We start from the raw sequence: 20,861 nt of genomic DNA, 5'->3' as shown, positions 1-20,861 counted from the left end.
TATTTATTGTGCAGAAGTGGTACCAAGCTGTATCACTTTTCAACATAATCTCCCCCACGCACAATGCAAGTCCTCCAGCGCTTACAAAGTGCATAAATTCCTTTAGGAAAACATTATTTTGGTAGTCCGCGCAACCACTCATGCACCGCGTGGCGTACCTCTTCATCAGAACGGAACTTCTTTTCTCCCACTGCGTCTTTGAGTGGTCCAAACATGTGGAAATCTCTTGGGGCAAGGTCTGGGTTGCTCGCTCTCTTCGTTTCCGGTTGGTGGAAGTGAACCCAGGTTTCGTCCCCGGTAACGATTCTTGCAAGGAAGCCATCACCCTCTCTTTCAAAGCGCCGAAGAAGTTCTTCGCAAGCATCAACAAGTCGTTCTCTCATTTCAAGAGTCAGCTGCCGTGGCACCCATCTTGCAGACACTTTGTGAAACTGGAACACATCATGCACAATGTGGTGTGCTGACCCACAACTAATCTGTAAACATGCTGCAATGTCATTTAGTGTCACTTGGCGGTTTTCCTTCACTATGGCTTCAACTGCTGCAATGTTCTGTGGAGTCACAACTCGTTGTACCTGACCTGGGCGAGGAGCATCTTCCACTGAAGTCACACCATTTGCGAACTTCCTACTCCATTCGTAGACTTGCTGCTGTGACAAACATGCATCACCGTACTGAACCTTCATTCGTCGATGAATTTCAATAGGTTTCACAGCTTCACTACCCAAGAACCGAATAACAGAACGCAAGTCGCAAGTGGGGTGGCAATCTTTATACTGATACTGCGACGGTATGTGTGCATCTGCACTATGCTGCCACCTACAGGCCATTCTGCACGCTGTTTGTAGCATGCTTACCAACTTACAGGATAACGGCGCGAAATTTCGATTTGTTATTACAAATTTAAGGTTTTCATTTGACTCACCCTCGTACATATATACGAATCTACGAGGGTGTGCTCAAAAGTAATGTCTCCGAACCTTTTATGTCAATTAAACGTTTTTAAATCAAACAAACGTTACTAACGTTCTGGATCTTTATTCTTCGAATGAACGTATTTATTTAACAACATAGCCTCCCTGGCGACGAATATTTCTCCCAACGAGAGACCGCCTCTGCAGAATGTTTGACATTGTTGACGGAGCCACAACCTCACGCCTGCTTGCACTGCTTCATTACTGTAAGTGTGAAGTTCTCAAAGGTGTTCTTTAAGTTTTGGAAACACATGAAAATCTTATGGAACCAAGTTGGAACTGTATTGAGGATGACCAATGATAGTGAACACAAGGCGGCGAATTGTTGCAGATGTCGCAGCGATTGTGTGTGGTCTGGCATTGCCTTGCTGAAGGACAGGGTACTCCATGTATGGACGAACTCTTCTAATTCGAAAAGCGATTACGGCACACTGCTTCTGATGCTCCGAGATAGTTACGTAACACACCGTCGTGTTACACGCTACAATTCGGAGCCCTCTAGCAGCAGACGGCTGAAAATATGTAGACCTGAAGAATAATGATGTAGAATGTCAATAACGTTTAATTTATTTAAAAAGTTTTAAGAGTGTTCACATAACAAATTTGGAGGTATTGCGTTTCAGCACACCTTCGTTTATAACGTGTGAAGCTAACATAAGGATCAGTTGTTTGAAGACACAGTGCATTATTCTGTGAGCGAATCTTTGTATAACTGCGTTCCGCGGCCACTGCAGGAGTAAAATGACACTGAGTGCCAGAAACGCAAGTTGAACTGAGGTGTCAGGGAGCAACTCGGTTGAAGCTGCCATAATGTGCCAACAGAAAATAATGATTTATTTTGAAATGCAATGAACCTACCGGAAAGAAGTAAGTTAAATGCTTCCTTTGTGTTGCCTTAGCGTCCGTAAGTGTTTAAAATCCGTCTCCGCATCTGCTCGAAGCACCACAAAAGATATTGAAATCACACTTCATTAATCCTTGTAATTAACTTTTAATAGCTGTAGAAAGCACTATTTATAGTAAATGAAAAGCACCAGTTTCCTTTTGTTCTACAATATTACTTTTATTGTTAACCCGTTTTCGGCTAACTAGGCCATCTTCAGACATTTACTGAGTATTATCACCAAAGAAGTTAAATGTTAGCAAACAACATTGGAAGAGAAGTAACACATCTAGACTGAAGTAGAAATATACAGTAAGTAACATCTTTGCAATGAAAAAGTAAAAACTGAACAGTGCATAAATAACAATGGAGTAGGCAGGAAAACCTTTAGCACAACATAGGAATAGCATGCCTACATAAGTTTCTATTAATAAACAAAACTAATAAAATAAAATAAAATTAGTACTAGACACGGCTGCATCAGGAGGAAAAGTTCCTAATGTATTCTGTAGTTACATTGATAACTGTCTCTTCAATTGGTTGTGTATCACTCTCCATGTTTCATACCTCCTGATGCAGCCTTGTCTAGCACTAATTTTATTTTATTTTATTAGTTTTGTTTGTTAATAGAAACTGTTATGTAGGCATGCTATTCCTATTTTGCGCTAAAGGTTTTCCTGTCTACTCCATTGTTATTTATGTACTGTTCAGTTTTTACTTTTTCATTGCAAAGATGTTACTTACTGTATGTTTCTACTTCAGTCTAGATGTGTTACTTCTCTTCCAATGTTGTTTACTAACATTTAACTTCTTTGGTGGTAATAGTAAATATCTGAAGATGGCCTAGTAAGCCGAAAACCGGTTAACAATAAAAGTAATATTGTAGAACAAAGGCAAACTGGTGCTTTTCATTTATTATAATGTTGTTCTACCAAGAACCGACGGAAGATTCTGTTAATACTATTTATAGTTCTAGAAAACAAACCAAAATTGTAAATACGTTTCATTCCAGGTACTGACGAGATAGCGTCTTCCATTGTTTAAGGAAATGTGTAATTGATAAACTGATTATCAACGAATGATTCTATAAAAGCCAGCAAGTTCTTTACAAAATGAGTATTCAAAAGAGTCGATATACATTAATTGTGCACTTGAGGCAACGTATTGCAATCTATAGTGAAGAAAGCTGGATTATGCTTTCTTTCACTGTCAGATAAAAACTAATGAGAATTTATAAAAATTCAGTGCTCGAAACCGACAACTTCTGTGATGGGTGAGGTTGACAGTTAATGTACTAGCACTTCTAGAACTTCAGCAAGAACAGTTTCATTCACGTTTTGCAGCACAGATTCATCCATAAGCAAATGACGAGACAGAGAGTTTGGTGCAGACTTTCAATTTTCAGCACTAACCGACTCCTTGATAGAAACAACGTTGCACTTGTTTGTCAGAGAATTTGTCACGGACAGTGAAGGACATTCGAAAAGAAACTACTGGGGACGGCAAGGATAAGATGAAAGCACTCATATGGAACCAGCCTAGGTGCCAAATAACATAGTCGTTAATTTTGCAAGCTGAATGTAAATGCCAGTTATTTAGTGACTCTCCTGTCCGATCGGTCAGTTGATAGCTAAGCACCAAGAACAATCAAATTTGTACAGTTGATTTGAGAGAAAAGCGGCTAATAGAGAACCGCATATATTAAAACAAACAAATGCATTATTTAATTGTATTTCCCATGAAACACTGAAATTAACCAGTTGCTCAGTTTCCCCCATAGCCAGTTGGCCTGGTTGAAGATGTCTGTCATTTTATGCTTTTGGAAACTGCTCTGATTCTTATGAAATATGGATGCTCACCTGGTTGATACTGAATACAAAAGCATATCTGACTAACACAGAATATAAAGGCACGTCTGACTTACAATGGCCGGCCGCTGTGGTAGAGCGGTTCTAGGCGTTTCAGTACGGAACCGCGCTGCTGCTACGGTCGCAGGTTCGAATTCTGCCTCGGGCATGGATGTGTGTGGTGTCCTTAGGTTAGTTAGGTTTAAGTAGTTCTAAGTCAAGGTGACTGATGACCTCGGATGTTAAGTCCGACAGTGCTTAGAGCCATTTGAACCATCTGACAATGAATAACAAAGCACAATGGAATTAATGAATTATAATTTAAACGAAAGTGCACATGGGAATGTTACTGATTTCATAAATGACGATCCATACCATCTGCTCTATTATTCTGTATCCAACCACACTTTAAACAGCCTATCAGTCCTGTGGATGTATTGGACAAATCGCACCTACCTGTAATCGTGTTCATAGGCTGCTTCACACTGGAATACGAAACAGAAAGAAAAACGATGCTATATTGTGCATTCTGCATTGGTCCTGACCACGTATTTCCTAAAACTTTGCATCTCTTAATTCAAATATTCTCTTAATAATTCTTTGCCAGAACTAACATACTGATGTTCAGACAGAAGGTCCGTTTTAACAAGCAGATTCTTAGCGGTGGGCATAGACATAATGCGAACAAATGTCAAACAAATCTTCTTCAGTTCAAAATCTTGAACATAGCTGTAAACAGCAACTGTGAAACAATAACCTTGGAAAAGATGAAAGAATCGGCCAACCATTGACGTAACGCAAGTGTATTAGAATCCTTGACCTAGGTATCGATAGTTATAAAATTATCTTCTTCAGAAGCAGATTTTGACATCAGTTACATATTGTGTAGAAAAGGTATTTGCCAGCTTGGCAAGTTATATCCATTAAGTTCATACTGATTTTTTTTTATGAAGACTATGATTTGTCATTTTATTGTTTTTGAAGTGAATATGTACTTGACAAAAGCCAAACAGTTTCATTTTAACGTACCTTTTGTGCTCAATTTGTAACAAGTGTCAAGATATCCTTCTGAAGAAGCCTATCAAGGGTTCTATGCAACTGCTTGGCTGATTCTTTCATCCTTTCCAAAATTATTCTTCAATACAGTTAACAATGTACAAGAAAGGCCAAATACTGACGGATTAATCAAATGCAAACAGTTTTATACGCGAATTACTTTCAGTTAAGTGCATACATGTTCATCACACCTCATTTATAGTTCATCTCAGTACGAAGCATTCAGCAACAAAGAACATCACACCTACAGAAGAACTCAGGAGGTGCCCCTTTATACATGTATTCAGAAATAGCATGAATAAAAAGCTACATTAGATATGACATGTAGGTAATTCTATAAATCGAACCTCCAGACGCTCAGTCGCATTATACAAATATACTCGCCACGAATTCTTCTGTTTCGCAAAGCTAAAACTCCTCAAAGGTGACTGAAATAACTTAATTCCTACGCATTATGAAAGAGCAAACGTAAAAGCTGCATACATTCTGGCCTCATTAACCACTACCTGGTAACACAAAGGAGGACACGATGGTCACTATCCACCACGTGGTACGCAAAATCTCCAATTTTCAAATATAAATTACTGTCAAAAAAGTTCCAAGCCAACCACGCATTTCAATGGAAAATATTTCTCAACATTTACGACACATACGCCTGAGAAATGACCACGGTAATGACATTTGAGTTCACACAAAGGAACATGGCAAGAAACTCCAATAAATGACTTGGCATGTTAATTCATGAACCATAACACGTACAGAAACACACTATAATAAAACATTGTGAGGTGAAGCATTTATGTAATGAAGGAGTATGGTAGTGTAAATACTGCCTAACTGGCTGGGGACGCCATACATTTGGAAGAATTTCCATTCAAGAAAAGATTTTAATTAACAATTCTACGAATTTATGTACCAAATGTGACTCAAATGGTGAATCTCAAAGGTAATGTATAATGACCACAATTATACAATATTAATTCCCTCTCTCACATGCAAACTCAGCATACCATAGCTACATGTTAGGATACGGATGTATAATAATCAACCAGCTGAAATTAAATCAATAGAAATAGCAAGAGTTTTCACATATTAATTAAAAAAGTTTCTTTTGGAGCAAAACTTTTACACAGTAAATGATTTTTTGTAAATGGTAATAAATGGTAACAAATATCTTAATAATTGATCATATAGGCCTGGGTGGTAAAAATGCTTGCTGAAGCAAACTGAGTAAATGACGGTCGAAGTTCAACGGCTATTTATAAGCTATGTGAGTAGCTATCAAAATATCAGATATTTTCCCCTATGGTCAGTTAGTCTGTATACAGTTGTAGGCATGGTTAGAGATTGTAATGTCCTTGCATTATTTTTTCTAGTGTAGTAAAAATCCTTTTACTCCTTGCGTCCAAAGCTTTTTAGAGTAAAGAAGGTACAAGAGCAAAAACATTTTATTTATCTTGTTATATTTTGAAGCTTTTTTTTTTTTGGTACGACACACATGATATACATACTACAACACATAATTATTATAAAACAAGGATATGTGTGGAAGTAAAGCAAAATTATCTCAGCGTAGTTTGCAGTTCAGACTCGAGAACTTTGTTCAGGTAGCTAGAGTACTGTCAGTTATGGCTTTGCTTCAAGATACAAATTTGGTTCTCAGAGGCCACGTCTTCTTAATCCTGTGCTGCCATTCCATTCGCATAACCAGCAAGGACACTTTGTGTAACCCCCCTGATATTCAATAAGTATACAAATGATTTTCAAATCATCTCAAATGTCCCGATTTTTGTTCTATAAATACACTGAAGCGCCAAGAAACTGGCATAGGCACGCTAATTCAAATACAGGGATAGGTAAACAGGCAAAATACGGTCCTACGGTCGGCAATGGCTACATAAGACAGCAAGTGTCTGGCACGGTTGTCAGATCGTTTATTGCTGCTACAATGGCAGGTTATCAAGATTTAAGCGAGTTTGAACGTGGTGTTACAGTCGGCGCACGAGCAATGGGACGAAGGATCTCCGAGGTAGCGATGAAATGGGGATTTCCCGGTACGACCGTTTCAGGAATCCGGTAAAATGTCAAATCTCCGACATCGCTGCGGCTCGAAAAATACCCTGCAAGTACGGAATCAACGACGACTGAAGACAATCGTTCAACGAGACAGAAGTGCAACCCTTTCGCAAACTGCTGCAGATTTCAGGCCATCAAGAAATGTCATCGTGCGAACCATTAACGAAACATCATCGATATGGGCTTTCGGAACCGAAGACCCACTCGTGTACCTTTGATGACTACACGACGCAAAGCTTTGCGCCTCGCCTGGGCCCGTCAACACCGACATTGGACTGTTGATGAAATTTTGCCTGGTGGGACGAGTCTAGTTTCAAAACTGTATCGAGCGGATGGACGCATACGGGTATGGAGACAAATCCGTGGACCCTGCAAGTCAGCAGGGGCTGTTCAAGCTGGTGGAAGCTCTTAAATGGTGTGGGGCGTGTGTAGTTGGATACGTGCAGATAAGACTCTGACAGGTGACACGTACGTAAGCATCCTGTCTGGTCAGCTGCATCCATTCATGTCCATTGAGTATTTCGACGGACTTGGGCAATTCCAGCAGGACAATGCGACACCCCACACGTCCAGAATTGCTATAGAGTAGCTCCACTAACACTCTTCGGAGTTGAAACGCTTTCGCTGGCCACGAAACTCCACAGACACGAACATTATTGAGCATGACATCTCGTGGAAATCGGGTTTTCTGCCGGATATCAGCGTCTTCCAAACACGATATTTCGACGTCATTACTTGACGTCTTCATCAGGTGTTCATCAGGGAACACCTGATGAAGACGTCAAGTAATGGCGTCGAAATATCGTGTTTGGAAGACGCTGATATCCGGCAGAAAACCCGATTTCCACGAGATGTCATCAAATCGCCGGGAAAGTCTAAGAAATTACATTTTGAGCATATCGGGGATGCCTTGCAGCGTGCTATTCAGAAGCGATCTTCACCCCCTCGTAGTCTTATGAATTTAGGGACAGCCCTGCAGGATTCATGGTGTCAAATCACTCCAGCACTACATTAGTCGAGTCCAAGCCACATCGTGTTGCCGCACTTCTGCGTGCTCGAGGATTCCCTACACGATATTAGGCAGGTATACCAGTTTCTTTGGCTCTTCAGTGTATAATAAATTGCTAAATAAAAATGAAAGTAAGACAGTAAATCAAATTTTGGATATTTGAGGTAAGATCCAATGGTACCAAACCGCTGAGGTCATTGGTCCCTAGGCTCTCACACTATTTCAACTAGCTTACGCTACGGACAACACACGCACCCATGCCATGCCCTATGGAGGACCTAACCTCCGACGACGGGGGGAGGGGGGGGGGGAGGCGCGCGAACCGTGCAAGGCGCCTGAGACCTTGAAGATACCTCTCGTGGCACAGTAAATCAGTTGGTCCGAATCAGATCCCCGTGGAAAAAGTGAAATAATAGTGAAATAACGCACTACATCGGTATTGGATGTATAAGAATTGAACAGGAAATTTATAATTAGTACTGAAAGTAAACCTAAACAAAAAATGATAATAACAGGAAACTATTTTAAGGGGAGTATCACAGAAATAAATTGTCTCTGTACAAAATAAAAACACAGAAATGAACAAACTATAGGCAGCAAGAGCTGACGTTTTTAGCTCCTAAAGTACAGGTATTCCAGTTCATCAGCTTTGCAGACTGATCTTTCCCCATTGTTGGTCTTCACCATTAACCTGCCGTCGTTTGTCCGCACTTTTAGAGACCGCACTGTTAAGGTCTTTAGTCCTTCAGAAGCGAGATCATCACGTATTGTCAGCCCTGATTTTGAGAATTTCTTCTTCACTTTGAAGAGTTCAGATCTTTTCCTGTACGACACAAACTTTATATTATGGTTCTAGGTTCTGAAGATCCTGACGTCTTACACCGCACTCTACGACTTCTGTCTACGTCATTCAGTGTCACTTGCGGGCCTAGCTTCCCTCGGGCAAGATTCGTCGGTATTCACTCTGCTGTTCTGAGGAATTGAGATTATCGCCTCTACTGTATTGTTCAAGTTCGCCAGATTTCTGCATCAGGTTCTGTGCCAGCAAACGTGCACTATACTCAGTTTCTTTTAAGGATTTGTTCAGACCACGGATCTCGCTCGCACTCGTCTCCAGTCTCTCTTGTGTTTTGGCCGACAATGCTGCAGCGACAGCATCAGTGATGGTCTGTACAACGAGCGATCGTGTCTTGTGACTGGAGTCCGGCACCCAACTCAGCCTCCACGAGCACGCAGACGTCGGGGATTCCGGGCGGTCCGGCCGCAGGTCCCGATATCGGCTCGACTCCAAACTGGCCGTTGCCGATGCTGTGCGTCGCTCGATCGTTATCCATTTTAAACGCAGTTCCAGGTTACAGATTTCAGAATCAAATGCTAATTTGTCACTAGGCACTCCCCACACGATTCTCGTAATATATAGAACAGCCTAACTCCTTAGTGACACCTCTAAAATTTCGGTAAACGCACCAATCAAACTAAGGCTCGTCTCTGACTCGCCGCCATCTTGACTTCATTATGATGTACGTTAACAGAGTGTAGGCCACAGACAACAGTGGTACAGTATGTCCAGGAAAGAAATGCCATTGAGACCTCGAAGAGAAATAGTGCTGGCATTGCTCACGTAACTAAAGCATCGTTTTTATGACAGACTTCGATACACTAATGGTGCTGAATGTTAAAGTAGACTTCAGGTTCTCGGAAGAAGTAACTGCTTTTTCCATGACAGTGTCATGCTTCAGTAATTCTTCTTCTGCAAGGTCCATCGATAATTATCCTGATTCATTCTCAAGTATTCGTCCTCTAAAGGAAGTAATTTTCGTAGAAATTTTAAACTTCCCTCTTCTGCCGTTTCCTCATCCATTTTTTACACACATAATCACTGTTTTTTTCTAGATGTGTTGTTCAGTGTCACAGCATACACTGAGGTGACAGAGGTCGTGGAACAGCGATATGCACATCTACAGGTTACGGTGATATTGAGTACACAAGGTAAAAAGAGCGGTGCATCGGCGGTGCTGTCATTTGTTGTCAGGTGATTCATGTGAAAAGGTTTCCGACCTGATTATGGCCGAACGACGGGAATTAACAGACTCTGACCGTGGAATAGTAGTTGGAGCTAGACTTATGGGACATTACATTTCAGATATCGTTAGGGAATTCAATACGCCGCGATCTACAATGTCAAGAGCGCGCCGAGAATACCAGATTTCGGGCATTACCTCTCACCATGGACAACGCAGTGTCCCACGTGTGGGGCGGCGGTTTTGTTGAAAATATTATTGCTGTATAAAAGTTTGAAGAATGTATGTAAAATCAGTTCCTGGCATTTAGAATGTTATTAATGCTGTCTTTCGCCGTTCTCAACACTGGCTCCCTAATTACACTTTAGCAACCAGAAAGTGATTTAACAAAACGTGAAGCCAGTAATTAGAATTCCTAGTGCCCACTTCATCTGAGAATACAATTATAGCTGCAGCTTATAGCTCTGAGGAATTAGGAGATTGTCCTGGATTTATAATCAAAAACGATATTCCAAAATAGTTGAATATATTCTGAAAGTCACTGATGAAAATCACAAGTATCCATACAACCTAACTAACAGAGCAGTTCAGAGTCTAATGCGCTGATGCAACTATAAATGTCCGAATTAAATGTTAAAATTAATGCTCGCCATAATTTGATGATAATATTTCATCAAACGCCACGCTAAATAATGGTAGAATGTTTGTCCCGCGACGGCACGTGAAAATACGACAATACGCAAACTGAAGCTAGATAATGAAAATCATCCCAGAATTAACACTTCACTAGAAAATGATTTCCTGGTTACGCGCATCTCGAGTAACTTAATACGGCATCCGAGGCTGTTTGTAGCAGTGATACCGACGTGACGCGACGCGACTCCCGACACAGATGTGTTATTCAGCGTCTGGAGAGAACTGGGGCCTTGCTTCCTCGCGCAGCGTTCTTATATATAAAGCCGCGGTGCGGACGGCCTAGTAATGCACTACTTTTAGTTACCTAATAAATCATAGCTTCTCTTGCTAATTGCCGATGAAGCTCTTAATTTAAATGTGCATTCAGCACGCAGGTAAGTATTGATAATAAAATTTTGACGTGGCTAAGTTAAATATTTTGGGCGAGAGAATTAATTTAATTGCACTGCACGCAGTAGATGAGCTCTGAACTGGCCCTTTTGAGATACGCTATCGCTATAATTTTATAGGTATTCAAATGAAACTTTTCACATCTTCATAGTCATAGCGGATCTCCAACCTATTTAAATCTAAACATCCTAGCCTTATTTATTAGCCTACTTAATCTATCTTGCTTCCTTAAGTTTTGAGACGAAAACTAGAAAATCATGAATTTCCACTAAAATCCTAATTTTTGAAATCCAAAGTACTGTTTTTATTAAATTATTATGAAAGATGAATCGAAATATAAATTTTGAAGTCTCTAGCTCTTTTCTCTTGCGCCAATGATTTTTACAGAAAAACGTCCAAATTTCGAAAATGGCTTAAGTTATCGAACTGATATTCAACACATATTAACTTAGTATTACTCCTGACATGCTAGAAAAGTTTTAGGCTATTTGCTTGATTTTTAAAGTATTGCGCAACATTTATGACGTCAGAGCTAGTTACAGCACACTGGCTGGCACACAATGGAAAGACTGATGTGAATTTACTACAGCGTGAGTAGGCTGCTTCCCTACACACGGTCATCACTTAATGACCAAGAGCAGCGTCTTTTGCGTAGAGTTGTTAATGTGTGAAATAACCGCAGGAATCATTGTGGGACGTACGACGAACGTATCGTTTAGGACACCGTGGCGAAATTTGGCGTTAATGGGCTATGGCACCAGTGCCTTTGCTAACAGTACAAATCGCATGCAGCGTTTGTTCTCAGCTCGTGGCAATATCGGTTGGACTCTAAACAACTGGGAAAACATGGTCTGGTCGGATAAGTCCTGCTTTCAGTTGGTAAGAGCGGATGGTACGGTTAGAGTGTGGCACTGGCCCCCGAAGCCATAGACACAAGTTATCAACGAGGCACTGTGGAAGCTGGTGGTGTGGGCTGTATGTACGTAAAACGGACTGGGGCTTCTGGATGTCTGAGATCGTTTGCAGCCGTTCATGGATTTCTTATTTGTGGATGACAATGCGCCATATCATTGGGCTACAGTTGTTCGCGATTGCTTTGAAGAATATTCTCTACAATTCGAATGCACGATTTTGCCGCCCAGATCGTTCGACGTGAATCCCATAGAACATTTATGGGACGTTATCGAGAGGTCCGTTCGGGGTCACTTTCACAGTTGTGGACGGCTATAGAGAAAGCATGGCTTAATGTTTGTGCAGGAAACTTCCAACGACTTGTTGAGTCCATGCCACGTCCACTTGCTGACACAATTTTAGGATGTATCCCATGACATTTTTTTACCCAGTGCATAATGCAGTGGCTGTAGTGAAAGCAACAGATGCTGATTTCTTGTTAGCACTCGAGACCATGACGGCTGAGCCTACAGCACTGGCACATAATTTGTGGCGCGTCAAATCACAAATGATATTTCTCGTTCGCTTTAGCGTGTGCTTCCTTGCAAAATGTGTAAATGGGCACTTAAGCCACAGGTAGTGCAACGTGCGACTATACCTTCCAGTAGGTTTGTTATGTGGGCCAATCTGAATATCTCCAGGACTACTAACGACACTGCAGAGAGTGGCGTATGCTATATGCAGTGTAAGCATGTTTGCTGGCAGATCTGCTATGACTATTTTGGCTGTGAGCTTGCATTGTGTTTGATCTGTCTAGACATGTTTTTCTGGTAATAACACCGGTCAAGATCTCGTTTTTTAAAACATTGATCGTAATTACAATATTTTTTGTTCAATAATGACCTCCAGAGGTAACACACAACATCCCACAGGTAAAAACGAGGGCAGACAGAGCCTGGTGCTCTGGAAGGCTACACTTAAATCTACATTTATTGAATTTTCTCATTTGGAGAAAACAGAAGGAACGAGCTGTTTACCTCGCTAAAAACATTCAAAAGTCAAGATCGCATAAATATTTCTTTACATAAAAACAGCGGCTTTCGATAAACTTTGCTGTCATCTTGAGGTCATAAAAAATCTTTTTGTTATGAGACGCATTCATTTTAAGTCGGATCTCACACCAACAGGTAGATAAAAAATAGCAGCTTATAGTTCTGATAAACCTATAACGTGCTGTTTTTTTTTTATCTACATGACAGCTTGGCGTGAGATCCGAGTTAAAATGGACACGTTTCATAGCAAAAAGATTTTTTAAGACCTCTGGATGACAGCAAAGTTTGTCGAAACCGTTTTTTTTTTCAAAGAAATATTGCTGCGATCTTGGCTTTTGAATGATTTTTATCTATATTCCCACATTCCTGCTCCACAAGCCGTTTTACGGTGCGTGGCGGAGGTACGTCTGTTACAGAGTCTTCCCCCTCCCCCACCACCCTTCCTATTCCAGTCGCGAATGGAGCATAGGAAGAATAACTGTCGGTAAAGCTCCGTACGAACTCTGATTTTTCTCATTTTCTGGCAGTGATCATTTCGTGAGACTTATATGGGAAGAAGTAATTTACTTCCCAACTCTTCTTGGAACTTACAATCTCTAAACTTCGACAGTAAACCTCTCTACGATGCACAATACCTATATTATTGCGCCTGCCAGTGGAATTTGTTGAGAATCTCCGTAATGCACTTGCGTCGAGTGGATGACCACATGACGAAACGTGCCGCTCTTCGTTGGGTCTTCTTTCTGTCCATTGCTCAGAATACAAACCTGATGAATAGTACTCAAAAATTGGTCGAACGAGTGTTCTGTGAGCGACTGCTTTCGTAGGTGAATTATCTCTGATGAATTGGTGTTGATCAAGAATGTCTTTAAGGCGACAAAGAGACCTTCATCAACACTTCACTGGGTTCGAACGAGGGCGTGTAATAGCGCTACGAGAAGCTTGATGTTCCTTCTGCGAAGTTGCAGAAAGACTTGGCAGGAACGTACCCACTGTATATGTTTGTTGGCAGCAGTGATCACAAGAATGTAGGATCGAAAGAAGACCGGCTTCCGGTTGGTCACGTGGCACTATAGAGATGGAACAGCATCGTCTTCGGCGTATGGTGCATCGTACCGCATCTGCAACAGAAAGCAGCAGGTGGCAATACAGTGACACAGCGAACTGTTATAAATCGGTTAGTTCTAGTGCAGCTCCGAGCCAGACGCCCTGTAGCGTGCGTTCCACTGACCCCAAACCACCGCCATTTACAGCTTTAGTGGTGTCAAGCGAGAGCTCATCAAAGGGCAGGATGGAGGTCTGTTGTTTTCTGATGAGAGCTCTTTCTGCCTCGACAGCAGTGATGGTCGTGTGTTGGTTAGATGGAGGCCAATTGAAGGCCTGCAACAAACACGCCTGCGTGCTAGACACGCTGGACTTACACCTGGAATGGGGTGCGATTGGGTATGACAGCGGAAGCACTCTCGTGGTCAACGAACGCATCCTGACTGCAAATTTGTATATCAATCTGTGAGTCGACCTGTTGTGCTACCATTGATGAAAAGCAACTCGCTCAAATGCCGCTAGTGTAGCCCAACATTCTGTTCAGAGCGTCAATATGTTGCCTTGGCTTACTCGATTAGCAGATCTGTCTCCAGTTGCGCACATATGGGATATCATCGGACGACAACTCCAGCGTCATTCACACCCAGCATTAGCCGTCCATGTATTGATCGACCAAGTGCAACAGGCATAGTACTCCATTCAAAAAACTGACATCCGGCATCTGTACAACACAATGCATGCACGTCTGAATGCTTGCATTCAACATTCTGGCGGGCTACTCTAGTTATTAATGTACCAGCACTTTACATTTGCAATGGCGTATCTCGCGCTTACATTAATCTGCGATCTTGCAATGATAATAACTTGCGTATATTGGCTAGGCAAATGTATTCCCGGAATTTCATTAGTCTACATTAACTATTTTTTAATGCTGCAGTTTTTTTTCTGTCAATGTATGTCGTGCTCCATATTCTCTAAAAGTATAATACGACGACCGAAGAAACATGAAAACTGGCAAATTTTCGGCGATAGATAATATACATATTGAACAGATTAAGTACCTTGATCCTGCAACTAAACGTTGGGTATTAGATCTGTTTAATAAATGTGTTCGTATATGTTTTATGCAAAAAAATGTGCAGGAGATCTAAAGTCGTTGAACTTCCGAAACCAGGAAAAGATTCTAATGCAGTTAGCGTCACTGCATTCAAACCAAAAAGAAAGTATCAACGAGGAACAACGGTTTGAAGAAACTTACCTGCAGTAAGCGAAGAGCAATTCCTACTCACCTTCGAAGAATTGGTAAGACACTATGCTTTTCCACTGCAGAGTGCGCCTGCCCAGCCGGGAATAGATCAGCCTTAGGGACTGAATGAAACATGTCGTTTAGCGACTGGCTGTATGAGGGGCACACCCTGGATAAACTTCTAGAGCATCTGGTTTCCCCGCTCCGTGTATTCAACAATGAGCAATATACGGAAAAGTTCAAACAGACCTTTCATGAAAAACATTTAATGTACTGTTCGGACAGCAACTTTCAAGTATGATTTAAATCTAGAAGACGTTTAATGAACAACAGGAACCTAGAACTTCCCGAATGGTACTCAGTACAAGAATCTGAGCCAGTAAGAACCGATCTAGAGTGTAACTTTGAAGGCCGCTCAGAAGACGACGAAAGGTCATCAATACAGACAAATCTATGTATCAAGATGGGGACTGCAAGGTGTGAGCGACACTCTCTGAGGTTCTGGTGTGGTGTAGGATGTGGCACGAACATTAAATTGTCGTATCAACCCTATGAGAGCACCTCTCAAAGTCAATGGCTGAGAAACAATGCAGTTATTCACGTAGCCCAATATTGAGCCTTAATATTTAGAAGTGATGACCAGGTTTGGAGACCATGGTTCAAAACTTGTCATTTCTTATTTAGTGATTGATCAGCGAGAACATTATGACCAGGGACCTTATATCGGTATAAACCCGACCAGGCGGTAGCAGCGTCACCTGGCGAGGAATGACTGCTAGTCAGACACGCGCACGGTGCATGTAATATTAGCGAGTGTGTTGTCTGTGTGTAGAATGCGGAAGGCGAGCGATATGTCTGAGTTTGACCGAGGGCAGATTGTGATGGCCCGCAGGCTCGGCACGAGCATTTCGGAAACTGCACGACTTGTCGGGCGTTCGAGGAGTGCTGTGGTTAGTGTCTTCAACACATGGGAAACCACGGTAAACCCCCGTCCAGACGTCGTGGGGTTGGATGGCCACGCCACATTACAGATGTCTGACATCATAGGCAGGGTAGACTGGTGAAAGAGGACAGGCGGCGAACTATGGTAGAACTAACATCAGATTTTAATGCTAAAAAGAGTACAAGTATGGTTCAAATGGCTCTGAGTACTATGGGACTTAACATCTGTGCTCATCAGTCCCCTAGAACTTAGAACTACTTAAACCCAACTAACCTAAGGACATCACACACATCCACGCCCGAGGCAGGATTCGAACCTGCGACCGTAGCGGTCACGCGGTTCCAGACTGAAGCGCCTAGAACCGCACGGCCACACCGGCCGGCAGTACAAGTATGTATGAACACACAGTGCGCCCAACACACCCTACGATGGACCTCCGCAGCCAACGACCCATGCATGTGCCAATGTTAACACCACGACATCGGCAACTACGACTGAAATGGGCACGTGACAGTCAGCACTAAGTGTTAGCCCAGTGGCATCATTCCTATGGGAGGGCGCCAATCCGTCGTCTTCCAGGGAACAGCTCCGTGACACCTGCACTACAGGACGGAATCAAGCTGGCGACGGCTCCATTATGCTATGGGGAACATTCTCTTCGGCATCCATGGATCCACTGGAGCTCGTTCAAGGCACTATGATGGCCTAGGAGTAACGTACACTTGTTGCAGAACCACAGACATTCCTTCATGATGATAATCATATTTCAGTGGTATTTTTCAGCAAGGTGATGGACTGGTTCGAGGAACACAGTGGCGAATTCCAATTAATGTGCTGGTCCCCCTTATCGCCAGATCTGATCCCGATGTGAAAGAACGTGTCGTAAGAGCTCATCACCCCCCTCCCCGGAATTTACTGTAATTAGGTGACTTGAGTGTGCAGATGTGGTGCCAACTTCCTCCTATGACCTACTAAGGCTTCATCGCTTCCACGTCACGAGGCATCTCCGCTATTATCCGTGCCAAAGGTGGCCATACAGGCTACTAGCTTGGTGGTCATAATGTTCTGGCTGCTCATTGTATAAACAACACAGCTAATAGATGTCTATATAACAATGTGTTATATGAGAAATGATTTTAAGTGAACCCCAAGGCTGCAAAAGAAACTCTTCCTTTTAGGTTGTGGCATCCCACCAATGGTAAATACATGTATCTTTTTGTCTCACACTCTTTTAAATATCATAACAAGACAGCATCAATATTTCATACATGAAGTTCAACTGCAGGACTTGTATACAACACCGGATCGGAAAAAAAGTTCACTACACAGGAGAACGTAAGTCGTATAGAAATTCATTTCATACATGACAGAGAATTAAAACTGGAACCCCATGAAGATGACCTGCAACAAACAGTCAAATGTAATCAAGAGACCTGCATGCTTGAATATGAAAACGATTGGCGTTACAGTGACCAGACAAAGTCGCATTTCCAGAACAAAATTTTCACTCTGCAGCGGAGTCTGCGCTGATTTTAAACTCCTTAACAGTTTAAAACTGTCTCGCGGACCGAGACTCGAATTCTTGGACCTTCGCCTTTCACGTACAAGTGTTCTACCAACTGAGCTACCCAAGGACAACACGCGAAGCCTCTTCGCAGCTTTACTTACGGCAGTACCTCGTCTCCTACCTTCCAAACTCAAAGTTCGTTGCTTCGTCTTTTCGTGATTTGCTGACTTTGGTTGGGACCCCACGACTGTCTTGCGAATATAGAATCGATAGTTTCAAGAGATCCGTACTAAACATTGCTCAGGATCTCAACAGTCTCACGTGGTTAGCGCTTGAGAGGACAGGCATGAAGTCTGCTCAGACGTGTAGGATCACGAAAGCGCATCAAGTACCTTGAGCCAAGAAATCTACTTATTGGCAGCAAGACAAATATCTACACTGACAGTCCGACGATGTTTTGAACATCGTGGACTGTAAGCTCTGCGATCATTGCTGCAGCTTTCCTTGCGCCCAACGATAACGCATACGGATGGCTCCAGTTCGCTGGAGTGACGGTTCTGTGCTCACAACGATGCACATATGTGTGTGTGTGTGTGTGTGTGTGTGTGTGTGTGTGTGTGGAGACTCCGAGGAGAACGAAAGTCACCAGAGTCCATTCGTCATCGTCATGAACCTGAAGTGATGGCATTGGTTGCCATTTGGTACCTCTGTTTCGCATAGGGCCTAATTTGTAAAGTAGCCTTTGCGTTTCTGAAGAGTTAAGATAAGTTAACATTTAGTTCATCTCAAAATTTGCAGTACAGTGATAGTGTCATTGTTTCATAACAGTTGTCAGTCGGCACGTCCTGACTGCAATTTTCCAGCGCGAATTCAACACATGCGTTACTACTGATTTCCATTCTCATTTCATGAAGAAAAAATACTGCCTCTAGGAAGTCGTAATGTTTGCACTAGATGCTTTGGAGGTATTCTCACCGACGTTTGATGTAGAAAGCGAGAGGAGTTCTCATTGTTCAGAGGGCACTTACAATGCACCATTATTTGAAATTTCGCATGACAGAATACAGTTCGAAATCAATGAAACCCAAAAAGGTTACTATACGTGTGGGATCAGGCTCCAAAGACAGACTATATGTGAGTTACTATCTTTAATGACGTGAAAAATTTTGTACCGGTTGACTTATTTTCTAGGTTCTTACCTTGCTGGAACAGCAGCGATGGCGAAGATATATGTTGCTTCAGTGCGTCAAAGGACTGCTCCACATCACTGACCAGCGATATGAACTGGTGAAGCCAGACTACTGTGGACAGAAGGTTCAAAAAACCCAATATGATAATTGCGTTACACGATCGCGGCCGGGCCGTCCAATTAATGTAGACTGATGAAGTCCAGCTCGCAAGTAGAGAAGTGACCAACACCGCAACTCCGAGATCGAGTTTCCAGCAGCTGGATCTCGCCATGGTTTTCACTGACAGACCTCAAAATGGGGCAGGCATCCTCAAGATTAATGTACCCTGTACAGGGGCTCTTACACAACAGTATTACCGAAGCAGAGTGGCTTGCGTATGTATACAAATGGGATAGCATCCTAGCGAGCAAAAATACTCCTCTCTGACAGGTAAAATCTTCACACGCAGCGTATTGAGGCGAAGCCTGTTATCCAAATGGAGGGTATGATGCGTTTAGAAATTAGGTTGTGACATTGGCCCCAGTACGAAGGAAGGAAACCGAACGCTGGCCACAGCTGCAGAATGCGAGGCCTGTGCCCCTCCAGTAAGCAGTCAGCTTTTCACATGCTTCGTGAACTACTTTCTGGTAGGGGAGTCATGGCCATCCGCTAGTTGAGAGGAAGAATTGCGGACAAAGGGGAGGTAATCTGTCGAATACACTTTAGAATCGATTCAGTAATTTCGTTATTTGTTTCTTACACTGTCACTTACATAAATTACTCCACTCAAAACGAAATGAAGAGTTAAAGCATATTTGTCACTTGTCTTTCTCATTTAGAAATGTGTCAAACTGCTGCTGTAATATATCATGGAAATAAAGGCATTCTGTCAAGACAAGTGAATAGCCTATGTGAGACCTTAACTGAAGTCTCAATTTTTGCAACGATATTTATCGGCCTGTCAAATATGAAGAAATTACGGATGGTTCATTCGGAGAAATAGTAATTTTTGTTTATAGAACTCTGAGTGTCGCCAGCTTGTCTGTGACATTCGTTCTTCCGCAGCCGCCGATCCAATGTATGAACAGAGAAGTGGTTCCAACATTTAACATGTTGGTAAATAGGGATGGCATCCGTATTCTTGTGGTAAGTACAAAATAGCTGATTTTTTTCTGTCACGTCATTACCGGGAGAACGCGTAACGACTTAGCTTCTCGAGCTACGCCGGGTACTTAGCCACTTGCTGTTCATTCGTTGACGGTCCGCGCCGCAAGCAGAAAAGTTTATAGGTTGTCTGCGACGCTACAAGAATAAAGGATGAACTATCTCATGCAGAACACCAAATTACAAGAGGTTAAAAGCCCATGTTATGGTACGGAAATAGAGAACGACAGCAGCGCTCCTTGTGGCCTGGTAGTGAACTTCGAATGCGGGAAAGTATGGCACGAAAATCATGTTCTTACTTTGCGAAATAAGAGTGTTAGATGATAATATTTTTCATTTATACTCTATGAGTGACTCCAGGAGTCTGGTGGTAAAATTCGTACCTAAAAACGGTTTTTTTTTATTGTGCAAAGTAATGCATTCGAGAAGTGTCAATCAAAGAATAAGATTACCTTCTCTTAGCTAGGGATAATATTCATGCAAAATTTTATAAATGACGTCTTGGTCGCCCTTGAACAAGAAAATTACTTATTTGTAAAACCCAATATTGCAATTTTGATTGTGTGGTCAGTACAAATTCTGACATGACATGCTGATTTCATTGCCTTGTGTTCCTTATTACGTCCTTGTGTGCACTGCAATCTTTGAATTGAATTGTAAGTACGTTTTTCGTATTTTGCTGAATTTTTGCTCAAACTCGTAATATTGTGTGGGATAAATGATTCCATATTTATTTTTGTCATATAAAACAAAATCTGTTTCGTCGTGTGGTATTCTGTGGACGCATGACTATTACTGTCCGTGTATAAACTACTCGATTTAAAGGCACTGTAAGTAAACTGCTCGTATTCTACGTTATTTTTGTTTGTGTCCGTTTCTCGGAATTTCTCGCG

General features: G+C 42.1%; 1 protein-coding gene across 1 annotated transcript in view; it reads left to right on the top strand.

Moving 5' to 3' along the window:
* The window catches only part of LOC126237078 (uncharacterized), a 719,539-nt gene that overhangs the window by 100,090 nt on the left and 598,588 nt on the right, over nt 1–20,861 (top strand). The window lies entirely within an intron of this gene.

Source organism: Schistocerca nitens, chromosome 2, assembly GCF_023898315.1.
Source record: "Schistocerca nitens isolate TAMUIC-IGC-003100 chromosome 2, iqSchNite1.1, whole genome shotgun sequence".
NCBI classification, from domain to species: domain Eukaryota; kingdom Metazoa; phylum Arthropoda; class Insecta; order Orthoptera; family Acrididae; genus Schistocerca; species Schistocerca nitens.
This window is presented reverse-complemented; position numbering and strand designations above follow the sequence as displayed.